General features: G+C 47.1%; 1 protein-coding gene and 1 long non-coding RNA gene across 2 annotated transcripts in view; both read left to right on the top strand.

Annotated features, from left to right (window-relative positions):
- TBC1D1 (TBC1 domain family member 1) overlaps positions 1-23,051 on the top strand; it is a 289,772-nt gene that overhangs the window by 233,500 nt on the left and 33,221 nt on the right. The window lies entirely within an intron of this gene.
- On the top strand, positions 1,452-5,707 carry LOC132366547 (uncharacterized). The gene is made up of 2 exons (XR_009503465.1): positions 1,452-1,905; positions 5,282-5,707. It is a non-coding gene; the product is annotated as an uncharacterized LOC132366547 (long non-coding RNA).

Genomic DNA, 23,051 nt, shown 5'->3' with positions numbered 1-23,051 from the left:
TTCATCCTCCCTTACCTCCCTCCTCCCCATCCGCTGAAAAGGGGCAGGTTGAGGAGGAGGAGGAGGAGAATCTGCCTCAACACCTGGAGGGGATAGGAGAAGGCAAAGCATTCGGGAGGGAGCCTGCAGGGCCGATGGCTAGCTCAGTCCAGGGGCCGTGGGCCGTGTGGGGAATGGGGTCCAGAGGGCGGTGGAGCCCCCAAACCCCCACTCCTCCAGCTCCTGGGGAACTTGCAGGTGGTTCATCCACAAAGTGAGGTACAAACCAGAGAGACCAAGACTACCTGCGGGACTCCTCTCTAGAATGAACTACCCAGGGGCCAGTGCAAAGTTGCTGAAAGAACTGTCATATCTCAGAGCGCATGTCTCGCCCAAGTAGAAGGACCAGCCTGCGTCCAGTGAAATGCCCAGCCTTGGCCACCTTCAACTATTTCCTGCACTGAGGAGGCTCAAGGCATCAGTGTTGGCCAGATGGGTGCTTCCGGAAGTGTTTTGAGGCACAGCATTTCCAGGATTCGGCTCCCCTTGGAGATTAAAAATGTGTTAGCACATGTTACGGATGCTGAGAAGCTCTATAGGAAGTGTGATTTTGTGATTTATAATAAGATATATATATTTGATCTCCGAGCAGAGCTCCTAAAACCCTTGGAATTTCCTGTGATAAAGCTGATAAAAGTGTCATTTGTTATGAGGTGAATTTTGGAAAGCATCTAAGGGGGGCTGGTTGCCAGGGGAACCAACCAGGAATAGAGGGTTAGAACTTTCAGTCCCACCCCCCCATTGCCAGGGAGGGGAGAGGGGCTGGAGGTTGAATCAATCACCAATGGCCAATAATGTAACCGATCAGGCCTATGTGATGAAGCCTCCATAAAAACGCCAAAGGACTGGATTCTGAGAGCTTCTGGTTTGGTGACCACATGGGCATTCAGGGAGAGTGGAGTGCTCAGAGAGGGCTGGGATCTCCAAACCCTTTCCCTGTACCTTGCCCTATGCACCTCTCCCATCTGGCTCTGTTCCTGAGTTATATCCTTTAGTAATAAATCAGTAATCTAGTAAGAAAACTGGTTTCCTGAATTCTGTGAGCCACTCTAGTAAATTGATTGAACCCAAGTTGGGAGTCATGGGAACCTCCAATCTACAGCCAGTCAGAAGCGCAGGTGACAACCTGGACTGACAGTTGGCATCTGAAGTGGCGGGAGGGTGGGGGGTGGTCTGGTGGGGCTGAGCCCTTAACCTGTGGGGTCTGATGCTCTCTCCAGGTAGCGTCAGAATTGAGTTGAACTGTAGGACACCTTGCAGGCATCCGAGAATTGCTTGGTGGTGTGGGAAAACCCACACACGCTGGAGTTGGTGTCAGAACGGTGGTAAAGAAACCTAGTTTCCACTCTTTCAATATGTAGTCTTTCTAAAACATTTCTTCCCCGTTATTGTTACATCCTGTTGAAAAAAGATTAAAGAAGACAAGTTAGATGATACAAACTTGATTTAACACTGCATGAAATGAATAATCTGCTTTCAGAGAACTGAAAAAATGGGGCAGACGGCAAGAAGCTTTTATAGGATAAAGAATAAAGAACGAGCAAGAGACAAACAGAAAACATCTGATTGGCTGGGGCCACATAGCCACCCTCGATGGGGGTGAGGAGACCTGGAGCTGGCTCGGCCTTCGGGAACTGGCTGACTGGACACGCTGCGTGTCTGGTCAAGCGGAGCATTTATGGGACGCGGATGTTAGATCTAAGTTTCGGTTTGCTGACACGGCACCCTGGGAAGGAGCGGCCCCATCTTGGGCCTAGAGATTTATTTCAGCAATACACATGGTAAAAACTCGAGCATGCAACAGAAATATGCAAAAGAAAAGCGAAGCCCTCCAAAGCCCCCTCCACCCTGTCCTACTACCCGAAGGTAATCACTTTATTAGTTTCTTATCTCTTCTTCCAAAAGAAGATATACATACTAGAGGAAATGTGTACGGAAACATTTTGGGTGGTAACAAGTAGGGGGAGGAAGGGTGTGTGCTGTTGTGTTCTAGTGGGTAGAGGCCAGAGCTGCTGCTAAACATCCCACAGGGCACAGACAGACCCCTACAACAAAGCAGTTTGTGCCCGCAGTGTCGGTACTGCCAGTGGTGAGAAAGCCTGCGGTGGTTCTGAGACCCGAGGTTATCAGCATCCTCTGGAGGGTGTGTTAAAACACGGATTGCTGTGCCCCGCCCCCAGAGTTTCTAATTTAGTAGGTCTGGAGGGCGCCCCCCCCCCCCAATTTGCATTTCTACAGGATTCCAGGGGATGCTGATGTCGCAGGCCCAGGGACCCCTCTTTCCGAACCTCTGCCTGGGCCTCCCCTGGTCTGCATGGACCGGGTGGCTCCCTAACACCAGGTCTGGGTTCCACCTGTGAGACAGGATGAAAGAGAGGGAGGAACACTCCCCACCCTGTGAGCTCTGAACCGCGACGCAGCAGAACCCATTTCCATTCACGGTCCAACGGCAAGAACTTAAGGGCGTGGCCACACTCCATTGCACTCGAGGCTGGAAGATGTGGTCGCTAGCAGAGGCCCACGAGCCCCGCCGAGACGGCGGGCGATTTCATTATTGAAAAGAGGCAGAAAGAGTGGACGTCAGGACAGTCTGTGGCTCTGCTGAGAGGCTCTCCAGCTCCGCACCCTCCCCGCTCTCTCCCTCCTTCCTATCTCTTCCTCACCTGCTGCTCTCCAGACACACCATCTCTCTGCTCTTCCGGCGGCCACCACACTCCCTCCCCAGGGCATCTGCACCCCTGCTCCCTCCGCTTTGGAAGCACTGGATTTCTTCTCTCCATTCAGGTCACTCCTCAGAGAGGCCACCCTGCCCGCCCTGCCTGACAGGTACCCACTGCCCCCTCTTCCCCTTTACCTCCCCTCCCCTTATGCTGCCTTCTCTGTCCTTGTTACTTAGCCCTCAACAGCAGATTGTGTATTTATTTCCTTCTCGATTTGTCCCCGTCACAGGAAAGTAAGTTTTGCGAGGGCAAGGCCTGTCTTCAAATAGATTTGTGCTGAGGATTTAAATCCGTGAGCCTCTTCCATGTTCATTAATTTGGAATATTTTCTTCTGGCTTCTTGTGGCCAGCGTGGTTGCAAACGGGCCCTGTGGCCCTGGAACATTCCTGACTGACCCTCTGCCTCTCTGGGGTGGCCTCGTCTCTCCGGGTCCTTGGGTGTGAGCCAGAGGAAACAGAGCGAGCTGGCAGCAGATCTTCCTAAGGAGGCAGCACCATTTCTCAAAGGAGCATGTGACGGTCACACACATTTAAGATAATAGCCCAATCAAGGGAGAGGCCTTGATTCATCTGATTTACCCCCCCCCCCCCAGAAAAATCATCTATCGAAACAATCTCAACTTACAAGATTCTTAATGGCTCAAAAGTGCCTTATCAGCTTAAGCTGATCTAAGAAAATAAACATTTCATAACTGTGATCGTATAAGCGGCTCCAGAAACAGAATAGCTCAGCTCCGATGGATAGTTCTTACAAATAAACCAGGCAATCACACATTACAGAAATAACTAGAATTTCGGTGACTTCATGGGGAGCCAAATGGAAATGCCCTTGACAAGTGAATGCTAAAATCATCCCGTAGTCCAAATGTGGTCAGGGGCTAGACGTGAGCCTAAAACATTTTGCTCTGACTAGAGCCACTTCTCACGTGGAACCCAGTTAACTTGGGCCCTCAAATTGAAGGGTTATGCTTAGATTTTAGGGTAAAGCGACATAACTACAACAAAATGAGCTCATCTAAAGGGTCTGGCTAACACCAAACAGAAACAAAATGCCAGAAGCCAGCGGCAGGCCTGGAATCAGGGTTGACTCCGTGTGTTCTACGTCGACGGCCCGTGCGTGCTGTCTAGAAGCATCTTGCCCTGAAGCCCAGCAGGGTCCTGTATGATTAAAAACAGGCCAGGCCCTGGTCCAGGGGACAGAGATTTTCAGCATCACTGGTTAAAATCAAACCAGTTTCCTGTTAACCAGAAAACGCCAGTTATCAGGAGAACCTCATTTTCTCAGCATTTTAATCGTTGAGATTTTACGGTGATAAGAAGAAAGGAAATTATTTTTCAGGAGAGTGTGCTGTAGCAATCTCTCTGGGACCTTATATCTTCTGGGACCAGGTGTCCGTGTGGTCTTTTTTTGGAGGGACATAAGAGTAGCCCAGACAAAATCAGGGGAGGCCCAGCTCTGCGCACTGGCTCAATCTGGGGGCAAGAGGTGCTTCTGGAAGGGCAGGGCTGCACTATAGCCAGGTTGCCTGGAAGGGGTCATTTTGTTCAGACTGTTCCCATAAATTCCCCTAGAGCATAGGTGGTGATTTTTTCTTACTCCTCAGATTCCAAATCCTTTCAGTAACTGGCTTGGCAGTCTGCATTATGAGCAGTCAACAGAGAGGGCAAATGCCTCAGAAAGCTAGGCCAAATCAGGGCTTGGGAGGCCGCCAGGGCTGTGCCAGGAAACAGCGGCTCCGGCAGGGTGGGGACCCGTGCAAAACCACGGGTTGCCTCCACGGCTTCAGGACTGGTAGCCACCAGCCGCAAAGTCCCATCTTGGCCCCTTCCAGAGTTTTCCAGAAGGTTCTCACATTTTCTGCACAAGACAGGCATCGTAATCCTGTAGTTTAATGGGGGTGAGTGCGGCTTCTAGCAGCTCACCAGTCAGGGAGTGCCTTCCTCGGCGTTCACGGGTAGGAGGAGACCTCAGTGAGCTCAGGTCCTCAGAGCACCAAAAGAAAATATTTTTCATGTGATGTCTTGGAAACTATTTCTAACAGGCAGAGGCTCACTGAGCCTTCAGAGGCCACAAGCCTAAAAATGTTGCAGACTCTTTGGAAACCAAAGAGGCTTTTCTGAGGCTGTGTGAAAAGGCTGCCAGTGTCCTTGCAGCTGGTGATCTGAAGATTCTTCCCTTTCACTCTTTTTTCTTCCTGTTCCTTCCCCCATGGGACCCCTTCCCTGGGAGGTTCCTTTTATTCTTCAACAGTGATAGCCTGCTCCCGACTGCAACCTTCACTCCAGCTGCAAGAGCTTGGAGGGAGGGGAAGAACCCAACTCCTCAGAAGCGGTGAGGGCTGTTCAAAGCTCAGCTCCCTAGCTCCTCTGAGGGCAAATGCTTTTTGGGGGAGGGGCAGGGGGGGCCGCGCCACGAGGCTTGCAGGATCTTAGTTCCCCGACCAGGGATTGAACCCCGGGCCCTCCGAGTCCTAACCCCTGGACTGCCAGGGGATTCCCAGCTTTTTATGTTTTATTCACAGTGCCCATGGCCCATCTCCACCCCAAGACTAATACCCAAACTGTCGAGGGACTGGCTAGGAGAAGGCAGAAGGCAGTCTCTCCTGACTCTTCACACTGGCCTGCTACACAACGCTGCTTGTCTCCCGACATCCCTACCCTTGTCAGAACCTCAGAACAGGCGGCATCAAAGACTCAAGCTGGAGGCCCCCCAACGGTAAACCAACAGTAAATCAAGCAAACGCTGTAGGATGTGCCACCCAATACAGTCACCACTGGCCACGTGTGCAGACCAAGCACTTGAGATGTAACTAGAGCAAACTGAGATGTACCATAGAATACACACCAGATTTTGTAAAACATCTCCTTACTAATGTTTATATTGATTACATTTTGAAATGATACTATTTTCGATATACTGGGTTAAATAAAATCTGTTATTAAAATTAGTTTCACCTGTTTCTTTTTACTTTCATTCATGGGGCTAGTAGAACACTTAAAATGACCTACGTGGTCGGCATTATATTTTCATGGGACAGCACTGCTTTAGAAACTCTGAAAGAAATTTCAGACTGGTCTGAATGTCAGGAACGTTCCTAGAGAAAAGCAGAGTGGAGCTACACTGAGATAGGAGGGAGGAGTTCATCAGAGAATGAGAGAAGGGCTTTTCGTTTTGGAAGAAACAATTTTCACTCGCTAGCCGACCAGCGGGCCAGGGCAGCAGGGGCAGCAGGATACTAACCGGATTTTATTCAGGTGCCTATTTAGCTCAAGCCAGCCTTCCGGTCTGCATTGGCGCATCAGGGGCAGGAACTGGGAAGCTGTGATGTGATCCGTCTCCAAGGCTGTCAGCCCTCCAGGAGGAGAGGGACCTGCGTTTGCCCTGTAAGTCACACAGAGGCATTTTTGTATCTGGGCAAAAAATCCAATAGGAACAGCTGCCGTTTCAATGCTACGGAACTATCCTAAGCGCTTACTGTCTATTCAGTGTTCTCAGATATCCCATTCAGTTGATGTAATTACTGCCTGCGTTCCACAAATAAGGAAGCAGAGTCCCCCAGGGGTTAATAAGAGGCAGAAAATCACACCGGGTAAGAGAGGAAATCAGGGCTTGCCTCACGTCCCCCCTTTGCACCCTGCTCTACCTTGTTCCAGCCTCTGCTTGGACCCGAGGCCCCACCCCAGCTGCTGGGTCTGGCCTACTCCACAGCCGGCTGCTGGCCCCGGGCGAGCTTTCTGGCCTCTGCTGGCTGCTCCTGATCCAACAGGTAGAGCCCCAGTCCCTGCCCAGCACCCAGCCCTGTGCCACGGGCTGTGGGATGTAGGAGAAGCATCCGACAGCGTGCTCTCTGCTGGCCGGGGGAGCGCCACTCGGGCAGGAGGGTCACCCTGGCCCCGGGTCCTCAGGGCCCTGCCCCTCAGCCAGTCCCCAGGTGCTCCCTCGGGGTGGGCATCTGCTCCCGGGCCCCACCGGGCTTGAGGGGCCTTTGTCGTCCAGCTCTCTGTTTTCTGTTTCACACCGGCAGGTTCCATCTGGCATTTAGATATTATAAATAGCAGCTGCTAGGGTGTGACTTGGGTGGAAACCTGGAGGCTGTACTCCACCCTGAAAGGGGAAAAAAAGCTTACTTAATTCATTTCTGAGCTTGGAAGCTTCTAGCTGTTTAGAATGCCAATTAGGTGGCAGCTGCGTGGTGTTTTCCTTTCTCTATCCCAAGAAGGCCCGTTTGCTTTTCTGGGCCTGTCGACTGGAGCTCTTACAGGAGGTTGGGTGGGGCAGGCTTGGCAGGACCACGGCGGCTCTGAACGTGGGCTGGCTGAGTTTTGCTGCCTTTCTGCCTGTGGGTGGGGAGTGGGCAAGTTTCCACAGAGGGGCCCAGCCCTTCCCAGTTTCTTCTGCGATGCAGGAGCTTGGGGTAAGAGGAGAGATGTTCCCCTGAGAGAGCAGCCAGCCAATGCCTGAGGAAGACCCCACTCTAGTGCCCTAACAGACGCCCTCGGAAGGGCATCCAGTAGACCTCGTGGCTGCAGTACAACTTGGCTCTCTGCACACAAGGCATCTGGCATCGACCGTGCTGCCTTGTAGACGACATCCACTCCGCCCAGGCGCTGTTCCCCCATCGCTGTGTTGGTGGTTACAGTGCCCGCCAGGGTTCTGGGGAGGGCGGCGTGGCCCAGTGCGTGGAAAGCGCCTTTGGCACAGCACCTGGCACGCAGTGAGGAGGGCCCACAGATGCCAGCTCTCACCAGCTTCCGTGTTAGGTTGAAACACTAAGCCAGATAACACACAAAGAGCAGTTCCTAAAGGGTTCAGTGCGACTTACAGGAAGACCAGAATAAATTGGAGGGCTTCCTGTTATCAGCCAAATGTTAATATCTAAAACGATATTTAAAAATGAAAGCACTACATAATAAAATACAAAATGTTCCTTAATACAAAATAAAAAGAGCATTACAAGGCGAAATGATGGTAAGAAAGCAAAGCAAGCGGATATGTCAGCAGACAAAAATGAGAAACACCTAGACACGCATGCTCCGGGAGTCTTCACCGTTATGAAAAGTCCTCGGTGTGTGACCTTTTGGCTCCTTTTCCAGGCATATAATAATTTGCATTTGTGTGTGTGTGTGTGTGTGTGTGTGTGTGTGTGTGTGTGTATCTGGGCGGGTGAGGGCTGAGGCTCTGATGTAGTTAGTGAAAGGAATAAATGAGTAACACTTCTCTGTGGATAAGCCTGGGGCGGGGCTCCTGACAATCTCAGCACCGTCAGCAGTGGTGACAGGGAGGTTTCCTTAAGGGTCTTCTTTGTGGACTTTTTCTGCAGAAAAAGCCAATGGACAGCCCTGTGCAGTTCCTGTGGCCAAGAGACCAACACCCCTTTGGGACCGTCCAAGAAGAATGGGAAAATTCTAAAGGAGGGCTCAGGTCCTGCCATTTGGCAAGGGGAGCTCAAAGTCATTGGAATTTGGGCAAAAATGTGAATATGATGTTATTATTAAACAAATATTGAGTCATCTGTTCACTTCATAAGTAGCTTTTGTTGTGTGGTTAATTAGGATGAAAACATAGTATTCATTTTAAATTAAACCCAGAGTCCATTCCAGCATCTATTGAACAATAGTAAGAGGGTAAGATTTGAAGCAATTCCCCCATATTCTTCAGATTCTACCAGCTGTGAGACACTTTGGGTGTTCAAAGACGGCTGGCTGCCTTTCATTCCTCCAATCTCCATCCTTCCCTGGCACGATGGAGGACGAAAAGGAATACCAGGCCCACCTAGTGCAGCGTCTTAGGTACCCAACTGAGTGAATAATCTGAACCCAACACATCGCAAGTTGCAGAAGCTGGCCAGGTCCCTCGTCATTCAGGACTCCCGCTTTGCCTCCTTCAGGCGCGGGGAATCCGATGGTTGGGAGAACTTCAGGTGTGTGCCACGCCCCTGGGAAGAAGCACACCCTCTCTTGCCATGCAAAAGCCATAGTCTGGACTCCATTCTCATCCCCCATGTCCAGAGTTTTAAGTGCAACAAAGGAGTTAAAACTGACTATAGAAACTTTGGTGCTTTCTAGGTGACGACACTGCCTTGCAGGGTGCTTCAGGGGAGCTCAACCGTACGTTATGTTCCCTCTGAACACGGTGCCTGTAAGTCATGCTCCTTGGGGAGCATCAGATGAGAGAAGCTTACTGGCTGGCAGGTAAGGTAGGGACCGCTTTCTTCAGATAGGTCCTTGCCTTGGGTCCTCCATGGCCTCCGAAAGTCTTCAGGGGTCCAACCTCTTGTTCTCTCTTCTTCCCTTTCCCCTACTGGAGAGAGTCTCACCATCTCCCAGAACACCATTTAACGTCCCCTTCTTCTTAGACTGAGTCGTCATTATCAGATGTCAAGACGTTTCATATGGAGACATCAATGTCACTTTTCAGAGAGACAGTGTTTTAAAACCTGAAGACAGAGAAGAATATGGAATAGCTGCAGATAAAGACCATTGGTTTCATTCATTCATTTATTGTTTTCCCCTTCACTGAGTACCTAGAGAAACACTTCTTAAATCCACCTTCTCCACTGCCACCACCTTGTTCAAGAGACCATCTGCTCTGGGCTGGACAAGTGCAAGAATTTCTTAATGGTTCTGTTTGCTTCCATTCTTGACTTTCTCCCACTATTCTCATCAAGCTGATCTAAACAAAAACAACAACAAAACCCCCGAATCAGATCTTGTCTGTTGGCACCCCTGCTGAAATCCACTGACTGCATTTCCCTTCCATCCGTCACTTGTAGGATGAAGACTAAACCCTTCCAGGTCCTTTGAGCCATGGCTGCTGCCTGTTTCCAGCATCAGCTGTCCCTCCCTTTCTGTCTTGCAGTGACACTGGCTGTCTTTCAGATCCTCAAATCTGCACGAGCCACCCTTCCCCCCTTCACTTCCTCAAAAACGCTTTCACAGCCTTCAGGCTTGAACAACTTCCTTGCAATATGTTCTCTTAACACTTGGTAATTGCCTTTCATATCGTTTATCCGAGTGATGCTTACGTATTTTTCTGGGTGGTTATTTGTATTCACAGAAATTAGTCTGTCTCTCCGTCAGATTATCCGTTGCATGACAGCAGGGGCTGTGCTGGTTTTGCTCACCATCCTATTCTCAGAGCCTAGCACAGAGCCCAACACAAAGTGCTGAATAAATATTTGTCAAATACTTGAATAGCTTTGTAGACTGGGCTCCCAGGAGTTTATCATCAGCTAAGAGACAAAAAGATTCTTCAAAGCCCTCTTCAAATGTCATCTTCATCGTGAAGCTTCCCTGTTCAATCCCCTTTTCTCCTCTCCACCCTGGGCAGAATAAATCTCTTCCAGCATATGCCCCAGTGTGCTCTGTGTCCTTAGTAATCTCTTCTTGGGCTTTTTTTTTTTTTAATAGCTAAATTATTTTTATTGAAGTATAGTTGATGTCCAATGTTGTATTAATTTCAGGTGTGTCTCCTTGGTCTTTTGGAAGAAGACTGGTCTGACCTCATCCATACCTTTCAACCTGGATGCCTGTATCCATTTCTCAGGCATGCTTTAACCGAGTACCACAAACTACAAGTCTGAAATCAAGGTGTCGGCAGGGCCATGCTCGCTCTGAAACATGTGGAGAGGAATCCTTTCTTGCCTCTTCTAGCTTCTGGTGTTTCCTGGATGTCCCCTCCACCTGTCCAACCCTGTTCAGCTGCCTGGGAAAGTCCTACTGACCCTTCCAGCTCCTTGGTGTTCTCTTCTGTGCAGCTGATCTGACCCATTGCCAAGGAGAGTCAATTACTCCCTCCTGTGCTCCCACTGCACCTTGCCTGTAACGCCAACATTGTCCTTATCACCTGTTATCACAATGATATCATATCCACTGAATCATGAAATAGTAGATGGTAGGTGCCTTGAGGGCAGGGACTGTGTATCGTTCAGTTTTCAAGTTTATATCTCCAGCACCCCACAGGGTGATTGGCATGAAGAAGGTACCCAATCCAACAAATGATGAATGAGTGAACAAATGAATAAATAAGTGAACTGACGAAGTGGAATGTGAACAGGCCGTCAGTGGAGGGTGATGGGGAGGACCTCGAGGACCATGGAAACACTGTGTGGGACTCTATGGTCCAGAGATGTTAGGAGTCAATGATTGCAATTTAAGCTTAAGTCGAGTTCAGAGTAATATTGGCCTATATATTGTATATGGGCTCGAGGCAGTGAAAGGATTATAGAAAATAAAACTATCATGTGTGCAATCAGGAAGGTGAAGTTTAAAAAGAAGCCCGCAAATTACTTTTAACTCATGAGTGAACGTGCTAGAGTGGAATATAAGTGGGTCCTTTTAGTGGAAAGTGGTTGTCTAGAAAAATAACATGCATGTGTGTGACACAACCAGAATGACTATTAAAATCATGCGTACTGGCACATTGGAAAAGCACGAAACAGGAATTGTGAACAAAATGCAACTCTCCTATCTATCATCTATCTATCTATCAGCTATCTATCTATCATCATACATTGTATGTATGTATGTCTCTGTGCCTCTATGTATCTATATCTCTATCTATCATTTATATACATATATATCTATCATCCATGTATTATGTATGTATATATCTATTATCTATCTATCTATCTATCTATCTATCATTTATCTATCTACCTAATCTATCACCTATCTATCACCTATCTACTCCATAAGAGCAGTACGGGCAGATTCGAGTTTTGTGGGGTCCCCCATTGTCTCTTTAAATTTTATTTGATAGCAACAGAAGCCCTCTACCCCCGCTGATGACTTGGACAAGCCAAGGAACTTACTGTCACATTCAGGCAATTAAAAAAGTCCCTTGAGCTGCAAAAAGTAGGCTCACTTCAGATCTTAGCATTCCAAGTCCCAAGTAACCATTAAAACTCTGCAACTGAGCCTTCAATCTTCCCTCCTCCCTTGGCTCAGACCGGCCTGGTCCTGGAAGCCTGCCCTGGGAGAGGGGACATGGTCCTTTTCCTCTCCTCTCCACTCCTCTCCCTCTGTTCACCTCCTCCCCTTGCTAGCTGCTGTCTCCCTCCATGCCTGGAACGAAGCCCAGAAAGGGGAGAGGTAAGGGAATAAGATAGTTCTCACATGGCTGGGTGGCCGAAGCCCTTTGGGCCGGCAGCTGGCCTCTGTGGGGTGGCCTGGCAGATGATTAAAGCCAGCCCTGGCACGGGCTCTGCAGAGGTCTCCAGCTGGGCCCCTGTCTCCTGTGGTTCCCTTGATCCAGGCTGAAGTTCTCCATCCCTCTGGGTGGTCTCATGTGACTCCTGCCCCAGCTCCAGGGCTGCCAGAGGTATAACGGCCAGCCCCTTTCTGCCGAGGTCTTCTGACCACGCCTACAGCACCCAAGACCACCCCACAGCACTCCATACCTGCTCCCTTTCCCACGGGGCCCACATCTGGTCTTGAGACACTCCCCCTGCTCTGCCACCAAAGTAGTATCCATTGCTAACATTTAAATGTCCCTTACAATGTTCCAGCGCTGAAGTCCTATGTACTTTACGTTTATTATGCTCACAACCACCTACGAGGTGGGGAGATCTGGCAGGCCCTATCCGTGGATATTTATTTAAAACTTCTGCCTTAAGTTCTGTTGTCACAAAACACAGCAGGCACATTTCATTTTGTGATTGGTTTTGATTGCAGACACAGGAATCGAGAGATTGAGGCTTTATCTTAGTTTGACCGTAAACTCACCATGAAGCTAGGGTAAGCCAGGCATAACTCTGGAATGGACTCATCAGCACCAAGGTTCCCTGTTGCACTAAAATTCTGTGACTTAAGACATAATTCTCAAATAAGGAATTACATATAGGTGTTTGGGGTGGGTAAGGTAGGAACTAAGGCATGGAGAAGCCCAGACTGTTCAGATATAAGTAACCCTTAAAAGTCTTGAGCCTCTTTGAGAATTCCCTGGTGGTCCAGTGGTTAGGACTCGGCACTTTCTCTGCCGGGGCCTGGGTTCAATTCCTGGTCAGGGAACTAAGATCACGCAAGCCATGTGGCATGGCCAGAAAAAAATCTCGAGCCTCTTTAAGTTTTGAAAAAATGATATTTAAAGTTCCTCAAAATCTAGGTCTTTGCCATTGCTTCTTTTATACTCCTAAAGAGAAGTCTCAATAAAAAGAGAGGTTTCAGAAGCACGTGGTTTAAAGAACCTTAAAAACATTTGTCCCTTTAATTTATTAACTCCACTACCAGAAATACATTCTAAAAAAGTAATCAGAAGCATCACAAAGATTTGTGTATAAGAAGGTGAATCACAGTAGTCTTTACCGCAGTAAAAAGTAGGAGCTACTCCTCTTGTTCAATTTCCGCGATACCCCTTCAGAGAGGATCTCAAGCCATGTGAAATATAGCAGTGCTCTCTCCCCTTACCCTGCATTTCTGTTTTACATCCTAACACTCATCACCATCTAATGCAGTATATGTTTATTTGCTTACTTGGATTTTTTTTGTTCGTTTGTTTGTTTTGCTCATACCATGCAGCTTGCGGGATCTTAGTTCCCCCACCAGGGATTGAACCCATGTCCTGGCAGTGAAAGCGCAAAGTCCTAACTATTGGACCGCCAGGGAATTCCCAATTTGCTTACTTGTTTACCTTCTTTCTCCCAACTAGGAAGTTCTCTCCATGAGAGCAGTAGGGGCAGATCCAAGTTCTGTGGGGCCAGAAGAGCACATATATCTGAGGTCCTTTTTTAGAAAATTAGTTTAAAAAATAAGGATAGAAAATTGAGCATGAAAGTGAATATGAATTTAGAATAAAAAGAAAAGGTCCTTGAAAGGCTTCTCATTAGCCTGGCAGTGAATGTGCCTCAGAGGGGAAGGGGCTTGTTCTGTCTTGTTCAAAACTGTATATCCTGGTCCTAGACCAGTGCCTGGCACATAGCAGGTGCTCAGGAAGTACTTTTGGAATGAAAGAGGAAGTAACAATGGAGATTGATTAAATGAATGAGCAAAAAGAGGTGGAAGAGGTCACATAACTGGCCCCCAAACACAACTAGTAATGGAGAGAACTGGATTTGGACATAGTTCTGCTCTCCCCACCTTTCTGGGTTCGTGGCTGCCCAGCTAGAATCCATTCCCAGCCTCCTTTGCAGCTACATGTGACCATGTGATGAAATTCTTGCATTTTAAATGTGAGCAGAAATCATTGTGCTACTTCTTAGAACCTTAAGCTTATGGGTGCCTCTTCCATGCTCTCTTCTTTTCCCCTGCTGAGTAAAATCTGGATGTGGTGGTGACTCAGTTTGACAAGATTCTGATGGGAATGGCAGAGCAACAACTTGGAAAGAACCAAGATTCCAGAACAACTGTAAATAACAGAGCTGCTTTACTTACCAGCACAGTCCACATCTGGATTATGATGTGACAGAGGAATCATCTTCTTTGTTCTTTAAGTCTTGGTATTTGGGGGTTTCTTTGTTATAGCAGCTAAACCATACACTAACTAATACAGTTTTTAAACCCAGGCCCTTTTCATCATACTATACTGTCTCCTAGCAACACTACCAGAAATAGCGAGGGTGATTTACTTACAGTCAAGCCAGACAGATGTGCTGTGGCTTTCTCCTGGCTGTTCCTCATGCTTCCCTTCCCTAGTAATAGTAACAACAGCTAACTATGTGTCAGGTACTGTCCTAAGTGCTTTCCATGAAATGACTTACTTAATCCTCACTTTTTGAGTAGATAGTATTATTATCTCCATTTTACAGGTGAATAAATCAAGGCACAGAATGTTTAAGTAACACAGCTAGTATGCATGAGAGCTGGGACTTAGACCCATGCTGGCCTGTTCCAAAGCTTAGTTTCCCTTCCCATCCTTCAGATCCATTCAACTCTTCCCCATTGTGAATAGGCCAATAGTAGCACCAGATGTCCGTAAATAAAAAAAAATTTCCTTCCCCTTTCTCTCTGTCAACTGTTCTACATTTATGTCTCTTTGATATCTTTCCATGATGGTGGGAGCTCTAGTGTTGGGGGATGTCATTTGGTTCAAGTCAGCCAGCATTTCATCAGAGTACATCAGAGAGAGCCCTGAACTGGGAGGAGATTCGGTCTCCGGGCCTGGCTCTGCCACGGGTTTGTGCTTGACCTTGACCTTGGCCCTCCCCTCTGTAACGTGACAAGCATGGATAGTCTCCAAGTTTCCTCATAACTATGAAATCTACGATCTGTGGTTCTGTCCTTCCTTGGCTCACTATCTGTCCTCTGGCGCTGCTGGCCTGCCGTTGTGCAGGAGGCCAAGGAGAAAGGGTCAGCTCCATACTTGGGGTCTTGGAGGGGCATCACGTGGTTTCACTGGATTCAGAGATGCAAAGGACAAGGTGAGGATAAGTCAGACTCTGCTGGTCTCCTGTTGGTCCTGCTATTAAAGGCTCAAATGTCCCCTGGATATGCAGATGCAAATGAAACATGATTTAGGGTAAGAGTGGGGATGAGGAAGCTTCCAGGTTTGAAGAGGGAACTTGAATCCAACAGAATGAACAGTGAAATGATCCCCAGCCTGGAATCCCAGTTTGCCTTTAAGTCGGGGTAGGATGCCCTCCAAGAGACGAACAGATGGATTTAGTTCCAGTGCCCATGAACTTCTGTCAGTGGTGGGAAAAGAGGTATCCCCTAAAAGAGAGACAATGAGCAAGAAGAAGAATTTGAGAACACGTGAATGAATAAATGAGGGATAGGACAATTTTCCTCCTTTGAACGTCTTGAGCAATCAAACACAAAAGGACTTCGGCTCTCTGGAAGGCTTAGGTGGATCTCCCCATCACCAATCCATGTCGAATTGGTCATGGCTGCAACATGTCAGGGTGCAGGAGGTTAGGGGAAGCCTTTGATTCTGGCTGTCTGCTAAAATCAAAGTTTCCCTCCTTCCTGATTTTACCATAGTTTCCCTTCTGGAAATTACTTGCACGTGGTTGATCCAGGATCAGTTCTGGGCTAAGAAAATGGCAGCCAGCATCTATTTGGTCATATAATGAGCCATGGCAGAAAAAAACAGGGAAGAGATAAGACCTTAAGCTGTAAGCAGAGTGGGCCTTTGCCGAAAGGAGTAGGACCAGTGCTCTTTTGCTTTCTCAACAAAATTAAAGAACTGAATGTCTTGACTTGCATGGCTTGGCAGATGTTCTCTTTGCCGCAAATCTATTAGCTCCTTGCTTACTCTGTCGAGTGGGTGATGCAAAAATAAAAGCTGCGAGGGAGGAGCCTGCAGTGACAGGAAGGACACGGGGCCTCTGAGAGATCGGGAGCTGAGGGACAATGACCCAGAATTCAGAGGAAAGGGGCATCTGAGGGAGCAGCTCTGCATCGTGTTCAGTTCAGTTTTTTCTGAACAAGGGAGAAAATTTGTGTAGCCACAGATCGTTTGCATTTCAAAGAGCAAAAGCCAAACTGAGCTGCAGACATACTTTGTGCTGTGGGAGGCAGGCATAGTGTCCATACCCCAGATACGTCCGTCCCACCCAAGGGAAGCCGTCCCATACATTCGAGAACTTTTCAATGATGTGGGTCCCTTTTCTCTCTTTCCCCTTCCTATTTCCCCTTCCAGACTGGCTGCGTGTCTGTCACTTCAACTCAGGGCAGCCATCTGGAACCTTCTGTGCTAGATAATATCTCCACCTCAAATTAAAAATGGTCCTTTCCTACTTACTCAGAGCCCTGGTATCAGGATGGTTGAGGAAGATTGTTAAATGGCAGTATGATGTGAAGATTTCCTGGGGATTTCAATTACCCTGCTCCCTCTACCCTTCAGGATAAAGGTTAATCATGGGGAGGGGGAATGAAAATAACACACCGTCTGATGAGAAATGAGGGATGGGTCAGATGGCACCCACAGAGGCTGGCTGAGATTTCAATTTCTTACTGTGATGAAAACTGCATTTCCATTAACGGCTGCTGTAGACATTACTTACCGAGAGTCGCCTGTGATAGCATCATCCAGCAGGTCGTGTGGTGGGGACCGGATCGGCTAGGGATGGCCGCTGGAGCATCTACTCCTCATCCGCCTCCACAAAGTCCCGGGGATGCTGCAAACGAGCAAAGGCGGCCCTTTGGTGCGAGTGAACTGGGAGGTCCCAGTACATATATCACGGTGATTTAAGAATGTTTCCTTCTCCTACCCTTTTTCTGTGACCTTTCCCTGTCTGATTTGAATTCATGATTTTTTCCATGTGTTCCACAGGACGCCAGATATAGGTCAACAATAATACATAGCAAACAGTGTTATGTTCCAGGTACCTACTAGGTACCCTACTAGTGTACCTCATATACACTATCCTTCACAGTCTCAATAACCCTGTGTGCTGGAGATTGCCCTCCAGTATCCATTCTTCCCTTCTTCCTTAATAATAGAATCCCACTTGTTTTTTAAGCTAGGCAGATGACTTCCTTCACTCAGATCATTTAGCCCAGCTTTTCTTGTAGTTGTGTGTGCCCATGTGGTCAAAGAGATGTAAGCAGAAGTGCTGCATGTGAGTTTCAGGAAGTATCCCTAACGGAGAGGAACATCCCTCCCTCCTTTTTTTTGGCTGCACCACACGGGGCCTGTGGGACCTTAGTTCCCCAACCAGGGATTGAACCTGTGCCCCCTGCAGTGGAAGTGCAGAGTCTTAACCACTGGACCGCCAGGGAAGTCCTGGAACATGCCCCCTTTTGTCTCTTCCTTTCTATGCTGACTGGAATGTAGACATGATGGCTGGACGTGAACAGCCATCTTAGACCAGGAGGTTGACATTGTTGGCAATGGTAAAGCACCAAGAAGGAGCTGCAGTCCCTGAAAACTGTGAGGGAGAATTTTGAGTTTTTTGGTCACCTGCAGTTGAACCTGTCCTACCAGAAACACCCTGCAAGAAGGTAGTAGAATGAGGTGCTAGAGAGTGTGGGCTTTGGGGTCAGACATCCCTGGTTAAAATCCTGCTTCCTGTACACTTGCCAGCCTTGTGACCTTAGGCAAGTTATTTCGCTGCTCTGTGTCTGACTCTTCATTTGTAAAATCAGTATAAATAAAACCTTAATGGATTTGAGGGAGTGAATTAAACTATATAATATACTTAAAATTTTCAGCATCTGGCACAAGATAAGTGCATGAAAAATGGTAGAGTTATTCTCATATTATAGATGAGGAAAATCTCATCAGACCTCAGAGAAAAAAACCTCGGAGAAGTTAAGTAACTTCCCCAAGGCCACGCAGAAAAATAATTTAGAGAGTTGGACGCAGAAGCCCCCGACACCTGTAATTTTTCCCTGACGTTGACCACCATGGATGCCTAGATAAAAAAAAACAAGGAGAAAAGTGCACTCTTCCTCATACTTGTGAGCTAACACATCTAGATACACACACACGTTCACTCACACAGGTAGCTCAGCTTTCTTTGAATAGAGAATTATTATTTCTTACAAATGAATCTGCTGAAATGGGAATGTTTATTTGTTTGAACTACCATGTGCCAATATCAGAAATTTGTTACAAAGTTTCCAACAAGCTGTGCTGACCCCTGGGTCACCAGCTGGCGATCTGTCCTCTGTGACATGATCACATTCTGCGTTTCCTTGCACACGGAGCTCACTTTTCTATGATGAGACCAGGGCTGAGGTTTGGATGGGATTGTTGTACAGCAACTGTGGGGTCTTAATGACAAGGGTGAGCTCAGTGGTCTTTCATTCGAGGTGGACGATTTAAGGAGGTTGTGAGTGGCATGAAGGCAGGGGCAGTATCTGTTTTGTTCACCGATGTGTCCTCACCCAGATGGGCTCAATTATCATGTAGTGAATGAACTTTTAATGAACGAGAGCTCCAGGATCATCATGCAACAAACAGTCCTGGATGAATTGCTAACCGAGCAGGATCCTATGGGGCCTTCCCGGGACAGATCCCTCCTCCATATCCTCTGCTTTAGCTCCTCTCTGAAGGACCTAGATAATAGTATCTGATGCACATTTCCTCAGTTGTTTTACAGATATGAAACCCCACCAAATGGAAGAAATTAACTACTTGATGACCATAAGCACACAGCCCCCAGATCTACTGGCCCCTAAGGATTGATAATGTTAACCCCTGTGCCACCGCCCTGTTACCTCACCATCAACCAATCAGAGAATCGTGCACGAGCTGATCACTTACCCTGGGATGCCTCTCCCTTACCTGGCCTTTAAAAATGCTTTGCTAGGACTTCCTTGGCCGTCCAGTTGTTAAGACTCTGTGCTTCCACTGCAGGGGGTGCAGGTTCAATCCCTGGTCGGGAAACTATGATACCGCATGCCTCACGGTGCAGCCAAAAACAAAATTGCTTTGCTGAAACCCATTGGGGAGTACGGGTGTTCTGAGCACTAGCTGTCTTGAGCTCCTTGCTTGGTGCCTTGCAATAAACGCTGTACTTTCCTTCACCACCACCTGGTGTCAGTAGATTGGCTTTACTTCCCGTAGTTGAGCAGACCCATGTTTGGTTCGGTAATAAATTCAGCCACTGAACTGATGCTCACAGGACTCCCCACTGGGGCCCAGGTATGGGGGGCACTTGACCAGCTTTGCCCCCCACCCTGACACCCAATCCCACCATTTTAATAGCACTCCATCTTCCTTTCAGTGAGCCTCCCACCATGGGCTGTTTTTTGGAAGAGGGTGGCAGGTGGAGGAAGTGCCTGCCTCTTAGAAACCAAAGGGGCCAGATCCTCTCTCTGGGAACTTTGAATCTGAACAATGGCTGCAAGGTTAGAGGAAAGTTGGAGGCCATTCACCGCAGGGCCCGGGTGGTGTGGGATTACACGGCCCTGCTTGGAGTTTAGCGGTGTTTCCTTCAGCCCACTTGCCCACCCTGGACTTCTGAACTCCCATGGGTTCTGATGTGCCATGAAGTCTTTGAATAATCCCCAGCTTCTTCGTTTCTTAGTATAGCTTGCAAACAAAATTGCAAGAGGGATTTTGCTGATAATCTTTGTCTTCACTGATAGACTTAAGATTATTTGGTAAATTTCCAAAGAGCCATTTAGGAGCATCAGAGAGAAGTTGTACACTCAAGGCCAGTATTTTTCAGTTTGAAATATGGAAACTGAAGTAACTGGAGAAGGTGATAGTGCCTGTTTCTGAAATGATTATTAGGATTGAGTATTTGGCACTGAAAAAGTTGGAGAGAAGGGAGTTGAAGGCTGGATCCATGGCTAAATATGGTGCCAACACCTAGTTTTGCAATTGCTGACGCATTTTTCTCATCAACAAAGAATGTATGTTGGCAGGTTTCTCTCTGGCCCTCGCAGCATGCTTATTGCTGTGAGGCCCCTTCACATGTTGTGATGATTCTGGGTCATTTTCTCAAGTTTGGAATTGTGGATGTGGCCATGTCTGTTTCCAGACAGAAAACAGTGGAACCTTGGAATGAGTTGGAAAAAGTTATCAACTGTGATTTTGCACTTTGATCCAACTGAATTAAGAAAGCAGGTCCTTGGGGTTTTCCACAAAAGGAATCAGGCTTTCATATTCTACATTACCAGTGCTCTTCCTCTCTGAAAAGAATGCATGGTCATTGTTTAAATTACATCAGAAAATATTCCTATTGTGTTTTACGATTTTTTTTTTTGTCTTTATACCATGAAAAGAATGACTTTGAGAATCCAGTTTCATAAGCCAACTTTAATAGCATAATTTCTAAAAAAAAAAAAATAGTATAATTTCTGTTGAAGTAATTAGCATCCTTCTTCCTCATCTTTTGCTGAACCCACTGGGGGAAAAAAAAAAAAAGGCAAAGGAGAAAGGCAGATGGAGACCAAAATATCATCTTTCCGACTGATAAAGTTGATATGGGAGAAAGTGGAATGTATCCGTGAGCTAATGGATTTCCTAATTGTGAGACCAAGTATTGGCAAGACCACCCATCTGGCCACGGGCAGAGTTGGACCACCGCTGGCCTCCACACAGGGCAGGGGTGGAGTGAAGCTTTCCTGCTCTGTTCCCCATGGGATCAAGAGCCAACTAGAGCATGTCTTCTCTGCTATTTCCTAAGAGGAAGAGGAGACAGGAAGGGGCCAGGCCATGCATGCAGACTCACCAATCAGGGAAGTCCCTCCACCGTCCTGGGCAGGGGTGAGTGAGGGCTGCAGGAGGACCATTGTGCTGACGGACTGCACACCACAGGGAAGGGAACAACTTCGTGGGAAGAAGTACCTTCCCTCCAAGTCTTAAATGCCAAAGTCTATTACAGTTGGCATTTTCTACTCATCAGCTTTGGTTTCTATTCCTCTCACCTTCGCACTGCCCCTTGAACACTCCAATTTGAGCAAGAGAGAAAAACTACATAGTAAAAAGAGCTCCGGACTAGGTGTCAGGAGACCTGGGTCCTGGTTGGGGCTGGTGGGTGAGGCACATCGGTTCTCCGGGGCTTGTTTGTCTGCAGTCTGAGTTGTAGGAGATGTTACCCCTTGTTAGGCAAATCCTCTGATCTGGGTCCCATGCCTTTCCTTCTGGGAACCTTGCCTCTCCTGAATATTCAACTTCTTTTTTCTCAACTCGGTTCCTTCCGTTGCCTTGTAGACAGCCATAGGTCTTTCCCACTTAAACACAATATCCTCACTTGTCTCCACCCTGTCCAGCAACTTCCCCATCTCTGTACATTCTTCTTTACAGGAAAGCATCTGTAAGATATTGCTAGAATGTACTGCCTCCCCTCATCCGCCCTTCAAAGCAGACTGGCTTCTGGCTTCTGGCAGTTTGATGGTCCCACATGACTCTCACTAAGTGGCCGGTGATCATCACGCAGCTCAACCCAGTGGACAATTTCGGTCTCGTTGTACCTGATTTCTCAGCATTAATTGACACTGCTGACCATTCCCTGCTTTTCAGAAATCCCATTTCCCTTTGTCTTCCTGACACAACACTTTCTTGCTTATCTGCTTCGAAGGCTCGTTTTCTTCTCGTCAGCTGTGTCCTGGAGTTCTGCCATCCCTAGGTCCTCTCTAGATTTCCCTCTATTCTTTCTCAGTGAAGGAACGATTAGACAATGTATTTATTCATTCAATTCAATTTTATGAGCAACTATTATGTGGTAAGCACTCTCCTAGGCATGAAGAATTCAATAGTGGGAAATAATCCCAAATTTCCTGCTCTGATGGAGCTTACATTCTAGTGAGACAAGAGAGTCGGGAAATAAGCAAATAAATATGTATCAACTGTAATAAGTTCTATGAAGAAAAACAAATCGGGGTGAGGGAATAAGTGTGTGTGTGTGTGTGTGTGTGAGTGATGCTATAGTTTTGTTTGTTTGTTTGTTTGTTGATGCTGTAGTTATATAGAAGGGTCAGGGAGGGCAGACTCTTGAAAGAAATGAGGGAAGATGTTTGGTATCAGAGTAATACTGGCTTCATAGAATGAACGAGTTAGAAGTGTTCCCTCCTCTTCTAATTTTTTTAACTCTTTATTTTATATTGGAATATAGTTTAACAATGTTGTGTTAGTTTCAGGTGTACAGCAACTTGATTCAGTTATAAATATACATGTATCTATTCCTTTTCAAATTCTTTTCCCATTTAGGTTATTACATAATATTGAGCAGAGTTCCCTGTGCTATAAGTAGGTCCTTGTTGCTTATCCATTTTATTTTATTTTATTGATATTAATTTATTCACTTATTTATTTATCTGGCTGTGTCGGGTCTTAGTTGCGGCGCGGGCTTCTCTCTAGTGTGGCACGCAGGCTCTAGAGCGTGTGGGCTTAGTTGCTCTGCGGCATGTGGGATCTTAGTTCCCTGACCAGGGATCGAACCCGTGTCCCCTGCTTTGGAAGGTGGATTCTTAACCACTGGACCACCAGGGAAGTCCCTGTAATCCATTTTAAATATAGCAGTGTGTACATGTGTCATTTCCAGCTTGGAAAAACAAATGATACAATCATTTTACCGCCTAATTTTACTCCCCAGCTGGTTCCAGGATATTTATAATTAGGGTTGGGCCATCTATGCTACATTTCGACTTTCTGAAAAATCTTCAGCTATTTTCCAATACGTGTCATTTTATAAAAGGTATATTTTCCAAGTATTTTTTTTCCTTTCCAGGGAAACAAAAGCATGTTTTAACAGCACACAGTCCAGATGCTTCTGATTTACTTGTACTCAATTCTCAAAAATGTTGCTTTGTAAGTGCTGTTTTATTCCTCTTCTCTTGAATAAGAATTTCTTAACATTTCCTTCCTCTTGAACACTGAGTGGTATTTTGCTAAGGGAAGGAATATCCTGATATCACCATCATTGGATTGGTTCAAAACCAGAAGGCAGGGCTTCT

This window comes from Balaenoptera ricei, chromosome 5, assembly GCF_028023285.1.
Source record: "Balaenoptera ricei isolate mBalRic1 chromosome 5, mBalRic1.hap2, whole genome shotgun sequence".
Classification (NCBI taxonomy): Eukaryota; Metazoa; Chordata; class Mammalia; order Artiodactyla; family Balaenopteridae; genus Balaenoptera; species Balaenoptera ricei.
Note: the sequence above shows the minus strand (reverse complement) of the source record. Positions and strands in the feature narration are given on the sequence as shown.